Source organism: Leiobunum rupestre, chromosome 2 (genome assembly GCF_980474605.1).
Source record: "Leiobunum rupestre chromosome 2, qqLeiRupe1.1.hap1, whole genome shotgun sequence".
NCBI lineage: Eukaryota > Metazoa > Arthropoda > Arachnida > Opiliones > Sclerosomatidae > Leiobunum > Leiobunum rupestre.
In genome coordinates, this window is record NC_143385.1 from 50,404,212 (window position 1) to 50,422,889 (window position 18,678).

The 18,678-nt window shown below is 33.0% G+C and overlaps 34 non-coding genes across 34 annotated transcripts; all 34 read right to left on the reverse strand.

Annotated features, from left to right (window-relative positions):
• Positions 1 to 28: 28 nt before the first annotated feature.
• On the reverse strand, positions 29 to 147 carry LOC149957845 (U5 spliceosomal RNA). The gene has a single exon (XR_016478859.1). It is a non-coding gene; the product is annotated as a U5 spliceosomal RNA (small nuclear RNA).
• Positions 148 to 579: 432 nt separating this feature from the next.
• LOC149957846 (U5 spliceosomal RNA) lies at positions 580 to 698 on the reverse strand. Its single transcript, XR_016478860.1, has one exon. It is a non-coding gene; the product is annotated as a U5 spliceosomal RNA (small nuclear RNA).
• Positions 699 to 1,130: 432 nt separating this feature from the next.
• Positions 1,131 to 1,249, reverse strand: LOC149957847 (U5 spliceosomal RNA). Its single transcript, XR_016478861.1, has one exon. It is a non-coding gene; the product is annotated as a U5 spliceosomal RNA (small nuclear RNA).
• Positions 1,250 to 1,681: 432 nt separating this feature from the next.
• On the reverse strand, positions 1,682 to 1,800 carry LOC149957848 (U5 spliceosomal RNA). The gene has a single exon (XR_016478862.1). It is a non-coding gene; the product is annotated as a U5 spliceosomal RNA (small nuclear RNA).
• Positions 1,801 to 2,232: 432 nt separating this feature from the next.
• On the reverse strand, positions 2,233 to 2,351 carry LOC149957849 (U5 spliceosomal RNA). Its single transcript, XR_016478863.1, has one exon. It is a non-coding gene; the product is annotated as a U5 spliceosomal RNA (small nuclear RNA).
• Positions 2,352 to 2,783: 432 nt separating this feature from the next.
• Positions 2,784 to 2,902, reverse strand: LOC149957850 (U5 spliceosomal RNA). The gene has a single exon (XR_016478864.1). It is a non-coding gene; the product is annotated as a U5 spliceosomal RNA (small nuclear RNA).
• A 432-nt stretch (positions 2,903 to 3,334) lies between these two features.
• LOC149957851 (U5 spliceosomal RNA) lies at positions 3,335 to 3,453 on the reverse strand. The gene has a single exon (XR_016478865.1). It is a non-coding gene; the product is annotated as a U5 spliceosomal RNA (small nuclear RNA).
• Positions 3,454 to 3,885: 432 nt separating this feature from the next.
• On the reverse strand, positions 3,886 to 4,004 carry LOC149957852 (U5 spliceosomal RNA). The gene has a single exon (XR_016478867.1). It is a non-coding gene; the product is annotated as a U5 spliceosomal RNA (small nuclear RNA).
• A 432-nt stretch (positions 4,005 to 4,436) lies between these two features.
• LOC149957853 (U5 spliceosomal RNA) lies at positions 4,437 to 4,555 on the reverse strand. The gene has a single exon (XR_016478868.1). It is a non-coding gene; the product is annotated as a U5 spliceosomal RNA (small nuclear RNA).
• A 432-nt stretch (positions 4,556 to 4,987) lies between these two features.
• On the reverse strand, positions 4,988 to 5,106 carry LOC149957854 (U5 spliceosomal RNA). The gene has a single exon (XR_016478869.1). It is a non-coding gene; the product is annotated as a U5 spliceosomal RNA (small nuclear RNA).
• Positions 5,107 to 5,538: 432 nt separating this feature from the next.
• LOC149957855 (U5 spliceosomal RNA) lies at positions 5,539 to 5,657 on the reverse strand. Its single transcript, XR_016478870.1, has one exon. It is a non-coding gene; the product is annotated as a U5 spliceosomal RNA (small nuclear RNA).
• Positions 5,658 to 6,089: 432 nt separating this feature from the next.
• Positions 6,090 to 6,208, reverse strand: LOC149957856 (U5 spliceosomal RNA). The gene has a single exon (XR_016478871.1). It is a non-coding gene; the product is annotated as a U5 spliceosomal RNA (small nuclear RNA).
• A 429-nt stretch (positions 6,209 to 6,637) lies between these two features.
• LOC149957857 (U5 spliceosomal RNA) lies at positions 6,638 to 6,756 on the reverse strand. The gene has a single exon (XR_016478872.1). It is a non-coding gene; the product is annotated as a U5 spliceosomal RNA (small nuclear RNA).
• Positions 6,757 to 7,188: 432 nt separating this feature from the next.
• On the reverse strand, positions 7,189 to 7,307 carry LOC149957858 (U5 spliceosomal RNA). The gene has a single exon (XR_016478873.1). It is a non-coding gene; the product is annotated as a U5 spliceosomal RNA (small nuclear RNA).
• A 432-nt stretch (positions 7,308 to 7,739) lies between these two features.
• LOC149957859 (U5 spliceosomal RNA) lies at positions 7,740 to 7,858 on the reverse strand. Its single transcript, XR_016478874.1, has one exon. It is a non-coding gene; the product is annotated as a U5 spliceosomal RNA (small nuclear RNA).
• Positions 7,859 to 8,290: 432 nt separating this feature from the next.
• On the reverse strand, positions 8,291 to 8,409 carry LOC149957860 (U5 spliceosomal RNA). The gene has a single exon (XR_016478875.1). It is a non-coding gene; the product is annotated as a U5 spliceosomal RNA (small nuclear RNA).
• Positions 8,410 to 8,841: 432 nt separating this feature from the next.
• Positions 8,842 to 8,960, reverse strand: LOC149957861 (U5 spliceosomal RNA). The gene has a single exon (XR_016478876.1). It is a non-coding gene; the product is annotated as a U5 spliceosomal RNA (small nuclear RNA).
• A 432-nt stretch (positions 8,961 to 9,392) lies between these two features.
• LOC149957862 (U5 spliceosomal RNA) lies at positions 9,393 to 9,511 on the reverse strand. The gene has a single exon (XR_016478878.1). It is a non-coding gene; the product is annotated as a U5 spliceosomal RNA (small nuclear RNA).
• A 432-nt stretch (positions 9,512 to 9,943) lies between these two features.
• On the reverse strand, positions 9,944 to 10,062 carry LOC149957863 (U5 spliceosomal RNA). Its single transcript, XR_016478879.1, has one exon. It is a non-coding gene; the product is annotated as a U5 spliceosomal RNA (small nuclear RNA).
• Positions 10,063 to 10,494: 432 nt separating this feature from the next.
• Positions 10,495 to 10,613, reverse strand: LOC149957864 (U5 spliceosomal RNA). The gene has a single exon (XR_016478880.1). It is a non-coding gene; the product is annotated as a U5 spliceosomal RNA (small nuclear RNA).
• A 432-nt stretch (positions 10,614 to 11,045) lies between these two features.
• Positions 11,046 to 11,164, reverse strand: LOC149957865 (U5 spliceosomal RNA). The gene has a single exon (XR_016478881.1). It is a non-coding gene; the product is annotated as a U5 spliceosomal RNA (small nuclear RNA).
• Positions 11,165 to 11,596: 432 nt separating this feature from the next.
• Positions 11,597 to 11,715, reverse strand: LOC149957866 (U5 spliceosomal RNA). Its single transcript, XR_016478882.1, has one exon. It is a non-coding gene; the product is annotated as a U5 spliceosomal RNA (small nuclear RNA).
• A 432-nt stretch (positions 11,716 to 12,147) lies between these two features.
• On the reverse strand, positions 12,148 to 12,266 carry LOC149957867 (U5 spliceosomal RNA). Its single transcript, XR_016478883.1, has one exon. It is a non-coding gene; the product is annotated as a U5 spliceosomal RNA (small nuclear RNA).
• A 432-nt stretch (positions 12,267 to 12,698) lies between these two features.
• LOC149957868 (U5 spliceosomal RNA) lies at positions 12,699 to 12,817 on the reverse strand. The gene has a single exon (XR_016478884.1). It is a non-coding gene; the product is annotated as a U5 spliceosomal RNA (small nuclear RNA).
• A 432-nt stretch (positions 12,818 to 13,249) lies between these two features.
• On the reverse strand, positions 13,250 to 13,368 carry LOC149957869 (U5 spliceosomal RNA). Its single transcript, XR_016478885.1, has one exon. It is a non-coding gene; the product is annotated as a U5 spliceosomal RNA (small nuclear RNA).
• Positions 13,369 to 13,800: 432 nt separating this feature from the next.
• On the reverse strand, positions 13,801 to 13,919 carry LOC149957870 (U5 spliceosomal RNA). Its single transcript, XR_016478886.1, has one exon. It is a non-coding gene; the product is annotated as a U5 spliceosomal RNA (small nuclear RNA).
• Positions 13,920 to 14,351: 432 nt separating this feature from the next.
• LOC149957871 (U5 spliceosomal RNA) lies at positions 14,352 to 14,470 on the reverse strand. Its single transcript, XR_016478887.1, has one exon. It is a non-coding gene; the product is annotated as a U5 spliceosomal RNA (small nuclear RNA).
• A 432-nt stretch (positions 14,471 to 14,902) lies between these two features.
• LOC149957872 (U5 spliceosomal RNA) lies at positions 14,903 to 15,021 on the reverse strand. Its single transcript, XR_016478889.1, has one exon. It is a non-coding gene; the product is annotated as a U5 spliceosomal RNA (small nuclear RNA).
• A 432-nt stretch (positions 15,022 to 15,453) lies between these two features.
• LOC149957873 (U5 spliceosomal RNA) lies at positions 15,454 to 15,572 on the reverse strand. Its single transcript, XR_016478890.1, has one exon. It is a non-coding gene; the product is annotated as a U5 spliceosomal RNA (small nuclear RNA).
• Positions 15,573 to 16,004: 432 nt separating this feature from the next.
• LOC149957874 (U5 spliceosomal RNA) lies at positions 16,005 to 16,123 on the reverse strand. The gene has a single exon (XR_016478891.1). It is a non-coding gene; the product is annotated as a U5 spliceosomal RNA (small nuclear RNA).
• A 432-nt stretch (positions 16,124 to 16,555) lies between these two features.
• Positions 16,556 to 16,674, reverse strand: LOC149957875 (U5 spliceosomal RNA). The gene has a single exon (XR_016478892.1). It is a non-coding gene; the product is annotated as a U5 spliceosomal RNA (small nuclear RNA).
• Positions 16,675 to 17,106: 432 nt separating this feature from the next.
• On the reverse strand, positions 17,107 to 17,225 carry LOC149957876 (U5 spliceosomal RNA). Its single transcript, XR_016478893.1, has one exon. It is a non-coding gene; the product is annotated as a U5 spliceosomal RNA (small nuclear RNA).
• A 432-nt stretch (positions 17,226 to 17,657) lies between these two features.
• On the reverse strand, positions 17,658 to 17,776 carry LOC149957877 (U5 spliceosomal RNA). The gene has a single exon (XR_016478894.1). It is a non-coding gene; the product is annotated as a U5 spliceosomal RNA (small nuclear RNA).
• A 432-nt stretch (positions 17,777 to 18,208) lies between these two features.
• On the reverse strand, positions 18,209 to 18,327 carry LOC149957878 (U5 spliceosomal RNA). The gene has a single exon (XR_016478895.1). It is a non-coding gene; the product is annotated as a U5 spliceosomal RNA (small nuclear RNA).
• Positions 18,328 to 18,678: the final 351 nt, after the last annotated feature.

Sequence of the window (18,678 nt, forward strand, 5' to 3'; positions counted from 1 at the left end):
GTGGGTGTTTATTTTTAGATTCAAAGCGAACTCTACCACAAGGTAGAGTATTCAAAAATAGCTTAAAGGCTCATAATATTGCTCCTCCCCACGGTAATCTTTAGTAAAAGGCGAAAGATTAAAGCGATTGAGGAGAAGCTAGAGCATAATATATCGTGGCTACTATAAGTAAAATGATTATTGTATCAAACCATGTTACACTATATTTTATTTGTATGAATTACAAGTAATAAAGCGAAGATTTTAATTACATTACTTTATCATGAGAAACGCACAAATTACCGTTCTTGTAAGAAGGTGTTAAAAAAAGAAATTTTGTTATTAACTCAACATGTAATTGTTAAAGGAATCGTCTGCAATTTTCTTTTTTTTCCTTCGCTTAACTGCTGACCATGACCATGACCATGACCAAAATTATCATTTAATCGTTCGAAATTTTTTGATGCCATTTCAATAAAACCCCGCCGTAGCTGGCGGCGTTATAGTCATTCGTGAAATTTAAACGTCGAAACATTGAAACTTTAAAGGTTTTCACACAGGTGTTTTGCGATGTGGGTGTTTATTTTTAGATTCAAAGCGAACTCTACCACAAGGTAGAGTATTCAAAAATAGCTTAAAGGCTCATAATATTGCTCCTCCCCACGGTAATCTTTAGTAAAAGGCGAAAGATTAAAGCGATTGAGGAGAAGCTAGAGCATAATATATCGTGGCTACTATAAGTAAAATGATTATTGTATCAAACCATGTTACACTATATTTTATTTGTATGAATTACAAGTAATAAAGCGAAGATTTTAATTACATTACTTTATCATGAGAAACGCACAAATTACCGTTCTTGTAAGAAGGTGTTAAAAAAAGAAATTTTGTTATTAACTCAACATGTAATTGTTAAAGGAATCGTCTGCAATTTTCTTTTTTTTCCTTCGCTTAACTGCTGACCATGACCATGACCATGACCAAAATTATCATTTAATCGTTCGAAATTTTTTGATGCCATTTCAATAAAACCCCGCCGTAGCTGGCGGCGTTATAGTCATTCGTGAAATTTAAACGTCGAAACATTGAAACTTTAAAGGTTTTCACACAGGTGTTTTGCGATGTGGGTGTTTATTTTTAGATTCAAAGCGAACTCTACCACAAGGTAGAGTATTCAAAAATAGCTTAAAGGCTCATAATATTGCTCCTCCCCACGGTAATCTTTAGTAAAAGGCGAAAGATTAAAGCGATTGAGGAGAAGCTAGAGCATAATATATCGTGGCTACTATAAGTAAAATGATTATTGTATCAAACCATGTTACACTATATTTTATTTGTATGAATTACAAGTAATAAAGCGAAGATTTTAATTACATTACTTTATCATGAGAAACGCACAAATTACCGTTCTTGTAAGAAGGTGTTAAAAAAAGAAATTTTGTTATTAACTCAACATGTAATTGTTAAAGGAATCGTCTGCAATTTTCTTTTTTTTCCTTCGCTTAACTGCTGACCATGACCATGACCATGACCAAAATTATCATTTAATCGTTCGAAATTTTTTGATGCCATTTCAATAAAACCCCGCCGTAGCTGGCGGCGTTATAGTCATTCGTGAAATTTAAACGTCGAAACATTGAAACTTTAAAGGTTTTCACACAGGTGTTTTGCGATGTGGGTGTTTATTTTTAGATTCAAAGCGAACTCTACCACAAGGTAGAGTATTCAAAAATAGCTTAAAGGCTCATAATATTGCTCCTCCCCACGGTAATCTTTAGTAAAAGGCGAAAGATTAAAGCGATTGAGGAGAAGCTAGAGCATAATATATCGTGGCTACTATAAGTAAAATGATTATTGTATCAAACCATGTTACACTATATTTTATTTGTATGAATTACAAGTAATAAAGCGAAGATTTTAATTACATTACTTTATCATGAGAAACGCACAAATTACCGTTCTTGTAAGAAGGTGTTAAAAAAAGAAATTTTGTTATTAACTCAACATGTAATTGTTAAAGGAATCGTCTGCAATTTTCTTTTTTTTCCTTCGCTTAACTGCTGACCATGACCATGACCATGACCAAAATTATCATTTAATCGTTCGAAATTTTTTGATGCCATTTCAATAAAACCCCGCCGTAGCTGGCGGCGTTATAGTCATTCGTGAAATTTAAACGTCGAAACATTGAAACTTTAAAGGTTTTCACACAGGTGTTTTGCGATGTGGGTGTTTATTTTTAGATTCAAAGCGAACTCTACCACAAGGTAGAGTATTCAAAAATAGCTTAAAGGCTCATAATATTGCTCCTCCCCACGGTAATCTTTAGTAAAAGGCGAAAGATTAAAGCGATTGAGGAGAAGCTAGAGCATAATATATCGTGGCTACTATAAGTAAAATGATTATTGTATCAAACCATGTTACACTATATTTTATTTGTATGAATTACAAGTAATAAAGCGAAGATTTTAATTACATTACTTTATCATGAGAAACGCACAAATTACCGTTCTTGTAAGAAGGTGTTAAAAAAAGAAATTTTGTTATTAACTCAACATGTAATTGTTAAAGGAATCGTCTGCAATTTTCTTTTTTTTCCTTCGCTTAACTGCTGACCATGACCATGACCATGACCAAAATTATCATTTAATCGTTCGAAATTTTTTGATGCCATTTCAATAAAACCCCGCCGTAGCTGGCGGCGTTATAGTCATTCGTGAAATTTAAACGTCGAAACATTGAAACTTTAAAGGTTTTCACACAGGTGTTTTGCGATGTGGGTGTTTATTTTTAGATTCAAAGCGAACTCTACCACAAGGTAGAGTATTCAAAAATAGCTTAAAGGCTCATAATATTGCTCCTCCCCACGGTAATCTTTAGTAAAAGGCGAAAGATTAAAGCGATTGAGGAGAAGCTAGAGCATAATATATCGTGGCTACTATAAGTAAAATGATTATTGTATCAAACCATGTTACACTATATTTTATTTGTATGAATTACAAGTAATAAAGCGAAGATTTTAATTACATTACTTTATCATGAGAAACGCACAAATTACCGTTCTTGTAAGAAGGTGTTAAAAAAAGAAATTTTGTTATTAACTCAACATGTAATTGTTAAAGGAATCGTCTGCAATTTTCTTTTTTTTCCTTCGCTTAACTGCTGACCATGACCATGACCATGACCAAAATTATCATTTAATCGTTCGAAATTTTTTGATGCCATTTCAATAAAACCCCGCCGTAGCTGGCGGCGTTATAGTCATTCGTGAAATTTAAACGTCGAAACATTGAAACTTTAAAGGTTTTCACACAGGTGTTTTGCGATGTGGGTGTTTATTTTTAGATTCAAAGCGAACTCTACCACAAGGTAGAGTATTCAAAAATAGCTTAAAGGCTCATAATATTGCTCCTCCCCACGGTAATCTTTAGTAAAAGGCGAAAGATTAAAGCGATTGAGGAGAAGCTAGAGCATAATATATCGTGGCTACTATAAGTAAAATGATTATTGTATCAAACCATGTTACACTATATTTTATTTGTATGAATTACAAGTAATAAAGCGAAGATTTTAATTACATTACTTTATCATGAGAAACGCACAAATTACCGTTCTTGTAAGAAGGTGTTAAAAAAAGAAATTTTGTTATTAACTCAACATGTAATTGTTAAAGGAATCGTCTGCAATTTTCTTTTTTTTCCTTCGCTTAACTGCTGACCATGACCATGACCATGACCAAAATTATCATTTAATCGTTCGAAATTTTTTGATGCCATTTCAATAAAACCCCGCCGTAGCTGGCGGCGTTATAGTCATTCGTGAAATTTAAACGTCGAAACATTGAAACTTTAAAGGTTTTCACACAGGTGTTTTGCGATGTGGGTGTTTATTTTTAGATTCAAAGCGAACTCTACCACAAGGTAGAGTATTCAAAAATAGCTTAAAGGCTCATAATATTGCTCCTCCCCACGGTAATCTTTAGTAAAAGGCGAAAGATTAAAGCGATTGAGGAGAAGCTAGAGCATAATATATCGTGGCTACTATAAGTAAAATGATTATTGTATCAAACCATGTTACACTATATTTTATTTGTATGAATTACAAGTAATAAAGCGAAGATTTTAATTACATTACTTTATCATGAGAAACGCACAAATTACCGTTCTTGTAAGAAGGTGTTAAAAAAAGAAATTTTGTTATTAACTCAACATGTAATTGTTAAAGGAATCGTCTGCAATTTTCTTTTTTTTCCTTCGCTTAACTGCTGACCATGACCATGACCATGACCAAAATTATCATTTAATCGTTCGAAATTTTTTGATGCCATTTCAATAAAACCCCGCCGTAGCTGGCGGCGTTATAGTCATTCGTGAAATTTAAACGTCGAAACATTGAAACTTTAAAGGTTTTCACACAGGTGTTTTGCGATGTGGGTGTTTATTTTTAGATTCAAAGCGAACTCTACCACAAGGTAGAGTATTCAAAAATAGCTTAAAGGCTCATAATATTGCTCCTCCCCACGGTAATCTTTAGTAAAAGGCGAAAGATTAAAGCGATTGAGGAGAAGCTAGAGCATAATATATCGTGGCTACTATAAGTAAAATGATTATTGTATCAAACCATGTTACACTATATTTTATTTGTATGAATTACAAGTAATAAAGCGAAGATTTTAATTACATTACTTTATCATGAGAAACGCACAAATTACCGTTCTTGTAAGAAGGTGTTAAAAAAAGAAATTTTGTTATTAACTCAACATGTAATTGTTAAAGGAATCGTCTGCAATTTTCTTTTTTTTCCTTCGCTTAACTGCTGACCATGACCATGACCATGACCAAAATTATCATTTAATCGTTCGAAATTTTTTGATGCCATTTCAATAAAACCCCGCCGTAGCTGGCGGCGTTATAGTCATTCGTGAAATTTAAACGTCGAAACATTGAAACTTTAAAGGTTTTCACACAGGTGTTTTGCGATGTGGGTGTTTATTTTTAGATTCAAAGCGAACTCTACCACAAGGTAGAGTATTCAAAAATAGCTTAAAGGCTCATAATATTGCTCCTCCCCACGGTAATCTTTAGTAAAAGGCGAAAGATTAAAGCGATTGAGGAGAAGCTAGAGCATAATATATCGTGGCTACTATAAGTAAAATGATTATTGTATCAAACCATGTTACACTATATTTTATTTGTATGAATTACAAGTAATAAAGCGAAGATTTTAATTACATTACTTTATCATGAGAAACGCACAAATTACCGTTCTTGTAAGAAGGTGTTAAAAAAAGAAATTTTGTTATTAACTCAACATGTAATTGTTAAAGGAATCGTCTGCAATTTTCTTTTTTTTCCTTCGCTTAACTGCTGACCATGACCATGACCATGACCAAAATTATCATTTAATCGTTCGAAATTTTTTGATGCCATTTCAATAAAACCCCGCCGTAGCTGGCGGCGTTATAGTCATTCGTGAAATTTAAACGTCGAAACATTGAAACTTTAAAGGTTTTCACACAGGTGTTTTGCGATGTGGGTGTTTATTTTTAGATTCAAAGCGAACTCTACCACAAGGTAGAGTATTCAAAAATAGCTTAAAGGCTCATAATATTGCTCCTCCCCACGGTAATCTTTAGTAAAAGGCGAAAGATTAAAGCGATTGAGGAGAAGCTAGAGCATAATATATCGTGGCTACTATAAGTAAAATGATTATTGTATCAAACCATGTTACACTATATTTTATTTGTATGAATTACAAGTAATAAAGCGAAGATTTTAATTACATTACTTTATCATGAGAAACGCACAAATTACCGTTCTTGTAAGAAGGTGTTAAAAAAAGAAATTTTGTTATTAACTCAACATGTAATTGTTAAAGGAATCGTCTGCAATTTTCTTTTTTTTCCTTCGCTTAACTGCTGACCATGACCATGACCATGACCAAAATTATCATTTAATCGTTCGAAATTTTTTGATGCCATTTCAATAAAACCCCGCCGTAGCTGGCGGCGTTATAGTCATTCGTGAAATTTAAACGTCGAAACATTGAAACTTTAAAGGTTTTCACACAGGTGTTTTGCGATGTGGGTGTTTATTTTTAGATTCAAAGCGAACTCTACCACAAGGTAGAGTATTCAAAAATAGCTTAAAGGCTCATAATATTGCTCCTCCCCACGGTAATCTTTAGTAAAAGGCGAAAGATTAAAGCGATTGAGGAGAAGCTAGAGCATAATATATCGTGGCTACTATAAGTAAAATGATTATTGTATCAAACCATGTTACACTATATTTTATTTGTATGAATTACAAGTAATAAAGCGAAGATTTTAATTACATTACTTTATCATGAGAAACGCACAAATTACCGTTGTAAGAAGGTGTTAAAAAAAGAAATTTTGTTATTAACTCAACATGTAATTGTTAAAGGAATCGTCTGCAATTTTCTTTTTTTTCCTTCGCTTAACTGCTGACCATGACCATGACCATGACCAAAATTATCATTTAATCGTTCGAAATTTTTTGATGCCATTTCAATAAAACCCCGCCGTAGCTGGCGGCGTTATAGTCATTCGTGAAATTTAAACGTCGAAACATTGAAACTTTAAAGGTTTTCACACAGGTGTTTTGCGATGTGGGTGTTTATTTTTAGATTCAAAGCGAACTCTACCACAAGGTAGAGTATTCAAAAATAGCTTAAAGGCTCATAATATTGCTCCTCCCCACGGTAATCTTTAGTAAAAGGCGAAAGATTAAAGCGATTGAGGAGAAGCTAGAGCATAATATATCGTGGCTACTATAAGTAAAATGATTATTGTATCAAACCATGTTACACTATATTTTATTTGTATGAATTACAAGTAATAAAGCGAAGATTTTAATTACATTACTTTATCATGAGAAACGCACAAATTACCGTTCTTGTAAGAAGGTGTTAAAAAAAGAAATTTTGTTATTAACTCAACATGTAATTGTTAAAGGAATCGTCTGCAATTTTCTTTTTTTTCCTTCGCTTAACTGCTGACCATGACCATGACCATGACCAAAATTATCATTTAATCGTTCGAAATTTTTTGATGCCATTTCAATAAAACCCCGCCGTAGCTGGCGGCGTTATAGTCATTCGTGAAATTTAAACGTCGAAACATTGAAACTTTAAAGGTTTTCACACAGGTGTTTTGCGATGTGGGTGTTTATTTTTAGATTCAAAGCGAACTCTACCACAAGGTAGAGTATTCAAAAATAGCTTAAAGGCTCATAATATTGCTCCTCCCCACGGTAATCTTTAGTAAAAGGCGAAAGATTAAAGCGATTGAGGAGAAGCTAGAGCATAATATATCGTGGCTACTATAAGTAAAATGATTATTGTATCAAACCATGTTACACTATATTTTATTTGTATGAATTACAAGTAATAAAGCGAAGATTTTAATTACATTACTTTATCATGAGAAACGCACAAATTACCGTTCTTGTAAGAAGGTGTTAAAAAAAGAAATTTTGTTATTAACTCAACATGTAATTGTTAAAGGAATCGTCTGCAATTTTCTTTTTTTTCCTTCGCTTAACTGCTGACCATGACCATGACCATGACCAAAATTATCATTTAATCGTTCGAAATTTTTTGATGCCATTTCAATAAAACCCCGCCGTAGCTGGCGGCGTTATAGTCATTCGTGAAATTTAAACGTCGAAACATTGAAACTTTAAAGGTTTTCACACAGGTGTTTTGCGATGTGGGTGTTTATTTTTAGATTCAAAGCGAACTCTACCACAAGGTAGAGTATTCAAAAATAGCTTAAAGGCTCATAATATTGCTCCTCCCCACGGTAATCTTTAGTAAAAGGCGAAAGATTAAAGCGATTGAGGAGAAGCTAGAGCATAATATATCGTGGCTACTATAAGTAAAATGATTATTGTATCAAACCATGTTACACTATATTTTATTTGTATGAATTACAAGTAATAAAGCGAAGATTTTAATTACATTACTTTATCATGAGAAACGCACAAATTACCGTTCTTGTAAGAAGGTGTTAAAAAAAGAAATTTTGTTATTAACTCAACATGTAATTGTTAAAGGAATCGTCTGCAATTTTCTTTTTTTTCCTTCGCTTAACTGCTGACCATGACCATGACCATGACCAAAATTATCATTTAATCGTTCGAAATTTTTTGATGCCATTTCAATAAAACCCCGCCGTAGCTGGCGGCGTTATAGTCATTCGTGAAATTTAAACGTCGAAACATTGAAACTTTAAAGGTTTTCACACAGGTGTTTTGCGATGTGGGTGTTTATTTTTAGATTCAAAGCGAACTCTACCACAAGGTAGAGTATTCAAAAATAGCTTAAAGGCTCATAATATTGCTCCTCCCCACGGTAATCTTTAGTAAAAGGCGAAAGATTAAAGCGATTGAGGAGAAGCTAGAGCATAATATATCGTGGCTACTATAAGTAAAATGATTATTGTATCAAACCATGTTACACTATATTTTATTTGTATGAATTACAAGTAATAAAGCGAAGATTTTAATTACATTACTTTATCATGAGAAACGCACAAATTACCGTTCTTGTAAGAAGGTGTTAAAAAAAGAAATTTTGTTATTAACTCAACATGTAATTGTTAAAGGAATCGTCTGCAATTTTCTTTTTTTTCCTTCGCTTAACTGCTGACCATGACCATGACCATGACCAAAATTATCATTTAATCGTTCGAAATTTTTTGATGCCATTTCAATAAAACCCCGCCGTAGCTGGCGGCGTTATAGTCATTCGTGAAATTTAAACGTCGAAACATTGAAACTTTAAAGGTTTTCACACAGGTGTTTTGCGATGTGGGTGTTTATTTTTAGATTCAAAGCGAACTCTACCACAAGGTAGAGTATTCAAAAATAGCTTAAAGGCTCATAATATTGCTCCTCCCCACGGTAATCTTTAGTAAAAGGCGAAAGATTAAAGCGATTGAGGAGAAGCTAGAGCATAATATATCGTGGCTACTATAAGTAAAATGATTATTGTATCAAACCATGTTACACTATATTTTATTTGTATGAATTACAAGTAATAAAGCGAAGATTTTAATTACATTACTTTATCATGAGAAACGCACAAATTACCGTTCTTGTAAGAAGGTGTTAAAAAAAGAAATTTTGTTATTAACTCAACATGTAATTGTTAAAGGAATCGTCTGCAATTTTCTTTTTTTTCCTTCGCTTAACTGCTGACCATGACCATGACCATGACCAAAATTATCATTTAATCGTTCGAAATTTTTTGATGCCATTTCAATAAAACCCCGCCGTAGCTGGCGGCGTTATAGTCATTCGTGAAATTTAAACGTCGAAACATTGAAACTTTAAAGGTTTTCACACAGGTGTTTTGCGATGTGGGTGTTTATTTTTAGATTCAAAGCGAACTCTACCACAAGGTAGAGTATTCAAAAATAGCTTAAAGGCTCATAATATTGCTCCTCCCCACGGTAATCTTTAGTAAAAGGCGAAAGATTAAAGCGATTGAGGAGAAGCTAGAGCATAATATATCGTGGCTACTATAAGTAAAATGATTATTGTATCAAACCATGTTACACTATATTTTATTTGTATGAATTACAAGTAATAAAGCGAAGATTTTAATTACATTACTTTATCATGAGAAACGCACAAATTACCGTTCTTGTAAGAAGGTGTTAAAAAAAGAAATTTTGTTATTAACTCAACATGTAATTGTTAAAGGAATCGTCTGCAATTTTCTTTTTTTTCCTTCGCTTAACTGCTGACCATGACCATGACCATGACCAAAATTATCATTTAATCGTTCGAAATTTTTTGATGCCATTTCAATAAAACCCCGCCGTAGCTGGCGGCGTTATAGTCATTCGTGAAATTTAAACGTCGAAACATTGAAACTTTAAAGGTTTTCACACAGGTGTTTTGCGATGTGGGTGTTTATTTTTAGATTCAAAGCGAACTCTACCACAAGGTAGAGTATTCAAAAATAGCTTAAAGGCTCATAATATTGCTCCTCCCCACGGTAATCTTTAGTAAAAGGCGAAAGATTAAAGCGATTGAGGAGAAGCTAGAGCATAATATATCGTGGCTACTATAAGTAAAATGATTATTGTATCAAACCATGTTACACTATATTTTATTTGTATGAATTACAAGTAATAAAGCGAAGATTTTAATTACATTACTTTATCATGAGAAACGCACAAATTACCGTTCTTGTAAGAAGGTGTTAAAAAAAGAAATTTTGTTATTAACTCAACATGTAATTGTTAAAGGAATCGTCTGCAATTTTCTTTTTTTTCCTTCGCTTAACTGCTGACCATGACCATGACCATGACCAAAATTATCATTTAATCGTTCGAAATTTTTTGATGCCATTTCAATAAAACCCCGCCGTAGCTGGCGGCGTTATAGTCATTCGTGAAATTTAAACGTCGAAACATTGAAACTTTAAAGGTTTTCACACAGGTGTTTTGCGATGTGGGTGTTTATTTTTAGATTCAAAGCGAACTCTACCACAAGGTAGAGTATTCAAAAATAGCTTAAAGGCTCATAATATTGCTCCTCCCCACGGTAATCTTTAGTAAAAGGCGAAAGATTAAAGCGATTGAGGAGAAGCTAGAGCATAATATATCGTGGCTACTATAAGTAAAATGATTATTGTATCAAACCATGTTACACTATATTTTATTTGTATGAATTACAAGTAATAAAGCGAAGATTTTAATTACATTACTTTATCATGAGAAACGCACAAATTACCGTTCTTGTAAGAAGGTGTTAAAAAAAGAAATTTTGTTATTAACTCAACATGTAATTGTTAAAGGAATCGTCTGCAATTTTCTTTTTTTTCCTTCGCTTAACTGCTGACCATGACCATGACCATGACCAAAATTATCATTTAATCGTTCGAAATTTTTTGATGCCATTTCAATAAAACCCCGCCGTAGCTGGCGGCGTTATAGTCATTCGTGAAATTTAAACGTCGAAACATTGAAACTTTAAAGGTTTTCACACAGGTGTTTTGCGATGTGGGTGTTTATTTTTAGATTCAAAGCGAACTCTACCACAAGGTAGAGTATTCAAAAATAGCTTAAAGGCTCATAATATTGCTCCTCCCCACGGTAATCTTTAGTAAAAGGCGAAAGATTAAAGCGATTGAGGAGAAGCTAGAGCATAATATATCGTGGCTACTATAAGTAAAATGATTATTGTATCAAACCATGTTACACTATATTTTATTTGTATGAATTACAAGTAATAAAGCGAAGATTTTAATTACATTACTTTATCATGAGAAACGCACAAATTACCGTTCTTGTAAGAAGGTGTTAAAAAAAGAAATTTTGTTATTAACTCAACATGTAATTGTTAAAGGAATCGTCTGCAATTTTCTTTTTTTTCCTTCGCTTAACTGCTGACCATGACCATGACCATGACCAAAATTATCATTTAATCGTTCGAAATTTTTTGATGCCATTTCAATAAAACCCCGCCGTAGCTGGCGGCGTTATAGTCATTCGTGAAATTTAAACGTCGAAACATTGAAACTTTAAAGGTTTTCACACAGGTGTTTTGCGATGTGGGTGTTTATTTTTAGATTCAAAGCGAACTCTACCACAAGGTAGAGTATTCAAAAATAGCTTAAAGGCTCATAATATTGCTCCTCCCCACGGTAATCTTTAGTAAAAGGCGAAAGATTAAAGCGATTGAGGAGAAGCTAGAGCATAATATATCGTGGCTACTATAAGTAAAATGATTATTGTATCAAACCATGTTACACTATATTTTATTTGTATGAATTACAAGTAATAAAGCGAAGATTTTAATTACATTACTTTATCATGAGAAACGCACAAATTACCGTTCTTGTAAGAAGGTGTTAAAAAAAGAAATTTTGTTATTAACTCAACATGTAATTGTTAAAGGAATCGTCTGCAATTTTCTTTTTTTTCCTTCGCTTAACTGCTGACCATGACCATGACCATGACCAAAATTATCATTTAATCGTTCGAAATTTTTTGATGCCATTTCAATAAAACCCCGCCGTAGCTGGCGGCGTTATAGTCATTCGTGAAATTTAAACGTCGAAACATTGAAACTTTAAAGGTTTTCACACAGGTGTTTTGCGATGTGGGTGTTTATTTTTAGATTCAAAGCGAACTCTACCACAAGGTAGAGTATTCAAAAATAGCTTAAAGGCTCATAATATTGCTCCTCCCCACGGTAATCTTTAGTAAAAGGCGAAAGATTAAAGCGATTGAGGAGAAGCTAGAGCATAATATATCGTGGCTACTATAAGTAAAATGATTATTGTATCAAACCATGTTACACTATATTTTATTTGTATGAATTACAAGTAATAAAGCGAAGATTTTAATTACATTACTTTATCATGAGAAACGCACAAATTACCGTTCTTGTAAGAAGGTGTTAAAAAAAGAAATTTTGTTATTAACTCAACATGTAATTGTTAAAGGAATCGTCTGCAATTTTCTTTTTTTTCCTTCGCTTAACTGCTGACCATGACCATGACCATGACCAAAATTATCATTTAATCGTTCGAAATTTTTTGATGCCATTTCAATAAAACCCCGCCGTAGCTGGCGGCGTTATAGTCATTCGTGAAATTTAAACGTCGAAACATTGAAACTTTAAAGGTTTTCACACAGGTGTTTTGCGATGTGGGTGTTTATTTTTAGATTCAAAGCGAACTCTACCACAAGGTAGAGTATTCAAAAATAGCTTAAAGGCTCATAATATTGCTCCTCCCCACGGTAATCTTTAGTAAAAGGCGAAAGATTAAAGCGATTGAGGAGAAGCTAGAGCATAATATATCGTGGCTACTATAAGTAAAATGATTATTGTATCAAACCATGTTACACTATATTTTATTTGTATGAATTACAAGTAATAAAGCGAAGATTTTAATTACATTACTTTATCATGAGAAACGCACAAATTACCGTTCTTGTAAGAAGGTGTTAAAAAAAGAAATTTTGTTATTAACTCAACATGTAATTGTTAAAGGAATCGTCTGCAATTTTCTTTTTTTTCCTTCGCTTAACTGCTGACCATGACCATGACCATGACCAAAATTATCATTTAATCGTTCGAAATTTTTTGATGCCATTTCAATAAAACCCCGCCGTAGCTGGCGGCGTTATAGTCATTCGTGAAATTTAAACGTCGAAACATTGAAACTTTAAAGGTTTTCACACAGGTGTTTTGCGATGTGGGTGTTTATTTTTAGATTCAAAGCGAACTCTACCACAAGGTAGAGTATTCAAAAATAGCTTAAAGGCTCATAATATTGCTCCTCCCCACGGTAATCTTTAGTAAAAGGCGAAAGATTAAAGCGATTGAGGAGAAGCTAGAGCATAATATATCGTGGCTACTATAAGTAAAATGATTATTGTATCAAACCATGTTACACTATATTTTATTTGTATGAATTACAAGTAATAAAGCGAAGATTTTAATTACATTACTTTATCATGAGAAACGCACAAATTACCGTTCTTGTAAGAAGGTGTTAAAAAAAGAAATTTTGTTATTAACTCAACATGTAATTGTTAAAGGAATCGTCTGCAATTTTCTTTTTTTTCCTTCGCTTAACTGCTGACCATGACCATGACCATGACCAAAATTATCATTTAATCGTTCGAAATTTTTTGATGCCATTTCAATAAAACCCCGCCGTAGCTGGCGGCGTTATAGTCATTCGTGAAATTTAAACGTCGAAACATTGAAACTTTAAAGGTTTTCACACAGGTGTTTTGCGATGTGGGTGTTTATTTTTAGATTCAAAGCGAACTCTACCACAAGGTAGAGTATTCAAAAATAGCTTAAAGGCTCATAATATTGCTCCTCCCCACGGTAATCTTTAGTAAAAGGCGAAAGATTAAAGCGATTGAGGAGAAGCTAGAGCATAATATATCGTGGCTACTATAAGTAAAATGATTATTGTATCAAACCATGTTACACTATATTTTATTTGTATGAATTACAAGTAATAAAGCGAAGATTTTAATTACATTACTTTATCATGAGAAACGCACAAATTACCGTTCTTGTAAGAAGGTGTTAAAAAAAGAAATTTTGTTATTAACTCAACATGTAATTGTTAAAGGAATCGTCTGCAATTTTCTTTTTTTTCCTTCGCTTAACTGCTGACCATGACCATGACCATGACCAAAATTATCATTTAATCGTTCGAAATTTTTTGATGCCATTTCAATAAAACCCCGCCGTAGCTGGCGGCGTTATAGTCATTCGTGAAATTTAAACGTCGAAACATTGAAACTTTAAAGGTTTTCACACAGGTGTTTTGCGATGTGGGTGTTTATTTTTAGATTCAAAGCGAACTCTACCACAAGGTAGAGTATTCAAAAATAGCTTAAAGGCTCATAATATTGCTCCTCCCCACGGTAATCTTTAGTAAAAGGCGAAAGATTAAAGCGATTGAGGAGAAGCTAGAGCATAATATATCGTGGCTACTATAAGTAAAATGATTATTGTATCAAACCATGTTACACTATATTTTATTTGTATGAATTACAAGTAATAAAGCGAAGATTTTAATTACATTACTTTATCATGAGAAACGCACAAATTACCGTTCTTGTAAGAAGGTGTTAAAAAAAGAAATTTTGTTATTAACTCAACATGTAATTGTTAAAGGAATCGTCTGCAATTTTCTTTTTTTTCCTTCGCTTAACTGCTGACCATGACCATGACCATGACCAAAATTATCATTTAATCGTTCGAAATTTTTTGATGCCATTTCAATAAAACCCCGCCGTAGCTGGCGGCGTTATAGTCATTCGTGAAATTTAAACGTCGAAACATTGAAACTTTAAAGGTTTTCACACAGGTGTTTTGCGATGTGGGTGTTTATTTTTAGATTCAAAGCGAACTCTACCACAAGGTAGAGTATTCAAAAATAGCTTAAAGGCTCATAATATTGCTCCTCCCCACGGTAATCTTTAGTAAAAGGCGAAAGATTAAAGCGATTGAGGAGAAGCTAGAGCATAATATATCGTGGCTACTATAAGTAAAATGATTATTGTATCAAACCATGTTACACTATATTTTATTTGTATGAATTACAAGTAATAAAGCGAAGATTTTAATTACATTACTTTATCATGAGAAACGCACAAATTACCGTTCTTGTAAGAAGGTGTTAAAAAAAGAAATTTTGTTATTAACTCAACATGTAATTGTTAAAGGAATCGTCTGCAATTTTCTTTTTTTTCCTTCGCTTAACTGCTGACCATGACCATGACCATGACCAAAATTATCATTTAATCGTTCGAAATTTTTTGATGCCATTTCAATAAAACCCCGCCGTAGCTGGCGGCGTTATAGTCATTCGTGAAATTTAAACGTCGAAACATTGAAACTTTAAAGGTTTTCACACAGGTGTTTTGCGATGTGGGTGTTTATTTTTAGATTCAAAGCGAACTCTACCACAAGGTAGAGTATTCAAAAATAGCTTAAAGGCTCATAATATTGCTCCTCCCCACGGTAATCTTTAGTAAAAGGCGAAAGATTAAAGCGATTGAGGAGAAGCTAGAGCATAATATATCGTGGCTACTATAAGTAAAATGATTATTGTATCAAACCATGTTACACTATATTTTATTTGTATGAATTACAAGTAATAAAGCGAAGATTTTAATTACATTACTTTATCATGAGAAACGCACAAATTACCGTTCTTGTAAGAAGGTGTTAAAAAAAGAAATTTTGTTATTAACTCAACATGTAATTGTTAAAGGAATCGTCTGCAATTTTCTTTTTTTTCCTTCGCTTAACTGCTGACCATGACCATGACCATGACCAAAATTATCATTTAATCGTTCGAAATTTTTTGATGCCATTTCAATAAAACCCCGCCGTAGCTGGCGGCGTTATAGTCATTCGTGAAATTTAAACGTCGAAACATTGAAACTTTAAAGGTTTTCACACAGGTGTTTTGCGATGTGGGTGTTTATTTTTAGATTCAAAGCGAACTCTACCACAAGGTAGAGTATTCAAAAATAGCTTAAAGGCTCATAATATTGCTCCTCCCCACGGTAATCTTTAGTAAAAGGCGAAAGATTAAAGCGATTGAGGAGAAGCTAGAGCATAATATATCGTGGCTACTATAAGTAAAATGATTATTGTATCAAACCATGTTACACTATATTTTATTTGTATGAATTACAAGTAATAAAGCGAAGATTTTAATTACATTACTTTATCATGAGAAACGCACAAATTACCGTTCTTGTAAGAAGGTGTTAAAAAAAGAAATTTTGTTATTAACTCAACATGTAATTGTTAAAGGAATCGTCTGCAATTTTCTTTTTTTTCCTTCGCTTAACTGCTGACCATGACCATGACCATGACCAAAATTATCATTTAATCGTTCGAAATTTTTTGATGCCATTTCAATAAAACCCCGCCGTAGCTGGCGGCGTTATAGTCATTCGTGAAATTTAAACGTCGAAACATTGAAACTTTAAAGGTTTTCACACAGGTGTTTTGCGATGTGGGTGTTTATTTTTAGATTCAAAGCGAACTCTACCACAAGGTAGAGTATTCAAAAATAGCTTAAAGGCTCATAATATTGCTCCTCCCCACGGTAATCTTTAGTAAAAGGCGAAAGATTAAAGCGATTGAGGAGAAGCTAGAGCATAATATATCGTGGCTACTATAAGTAAAATGATTATTGTATCAAACCATGTTACACTATATTTTATTTGTATGAATTACAAGTAATAAAGCGAAGATTTTAATTACATTACTTTATCATGAGAAACGCACAAATTACCGTTCTTGTAAGAAGGTGTTAAAAAAAGAAATTTTGTTATTAACTCAACATGTAATTGTTAAAGGAATCGTCTGCAATTTTCTTTTTTTTCCTTCGCTTAACTGCTGACCATGACCATGACCATGACCAAAATTATCATTTAATCGTTCGAAATTTTTTGATGCCATTTCAATAAAACCCCGCCGTAGCTGGCGGCGTTATAGTCATTCGTGAAATTTAAACGTCGAAACATTGAAACTTTAAAGGTTTTCACACAGGTGTTTTGCGATGTGGGTGTTTATTTTTAGATTCAAAGCGAACTCTACCACAAGGTAGAGTATTCAAAAATAGCTTAAAGGCTCATAATATTGCTCCTCCCCACGGTAATCTTTAGTAAAAGGCGAAAGATTAAAGCGATTGAGGAGAAGCTAGAGCATAATATATCGTGGCTACTATAAGTAAAATGATTATTGTATCAAACCATGTTACACTATATTTTATTTGTATGAATTACAAGTAATAAAGCGAAGATTTTAATTACATTACTTTATCATGAGAAACGCACAAATTACCGTTCTTGTAAGAAGGTGTTAAAAAAAGAAATTTTGTTATTAACTCAACATGTAATTGTTAAAGGAATCGTCTGCAATTTTCTTTTTTTTCCTTCGCTTAACTGCTGACCATGACCATGACCATGACCAAAATTATCATTTAATCGTTCGAAATTTTTTGATGCCATTTCAATAAAACCCCGCCGTAGCTGGCGGCGTTATAGTCATTCGTGAAATTTAAACGTCGAAACATTGAAACTTTAAAGGTTTTCACACAGGTGTTTTGCGATGTGGGTGTTTATTTTTAGATTCAAAGCGAACTCTACCACAAGGTAGAGTATTCAAAAATAGCTTAAAGGCTCATAATATTGCTCCTCCCCACGGTAATCTTTAGTAAAAGGCGAAAGATTAAAGCGATTGAGGAGAAGCTAGAGCATAATATATCGTGGCTACTATAAGTAAAATGATTATTGTATCAAACCATGTTACACTATATTTTATTTGTATGAATTACAAGTAATAAAGCGAAGATTTTAATTACATTACTTTATCATGAGAAACGCACAAATTACCGTTCTTGTAAGAAGGTGTTAAAAAAAGAAATTTTGTTATTAACTCAACATGTAATTGTTAAAGGAATCGTCTGCAATTTTCTTTTTTTTCCTTCGCTTAACTGCTGACCATGACCATGACCATGACCAAAATTATCATTTAATCGTTCGAAATTTTTTGATGCCATTTCAATAAAACCCCGCCGTAGCTGGCGGCGTTATAGTCATTCGTGAAATTTAAACGTCGAAACATTGAAACTTTAAAGGTTTTCACACAGGTGTTTTGCGATGTGGGTGTTTATTTTTAGATTCAAAGCGAACTCTACCACAAGGTAGAGTATTCAAAAATAGCTTAAAGGCTCATAATATTGCTCCTCCCCACGGTAATCTTTAGTAAAAGGCGAAAGATTAAAGCGATTGAGGAGAAGCTAGAGCATAATATATCGTGGCTACTATAAGTAAAATGATTATTGTATCAAACCATGTTACACTATATTTTATTTGTATGAATTACAAGTAATAAAGCGAAGATTTTAATTACATTACTTTATCATGAGAAACGCACAAATTACCGTTCTTGTAAGAAGGTGTTAAAAAAAGAAATTTTGTTATTAACTCAACATGTAATTGTTAAAGGAATCGTCTGCAATTTTCTTTTTTTTCCTTCGCTTAACTGCTGACCATGACCATGACCATGACCAAAATTATCATTTAATCGTTCGAAATTTTTTGATGCCATTTCAATAAAACCCCGCCGTAGCTGGCGGCGTTATAGTCATTCGTGAAAT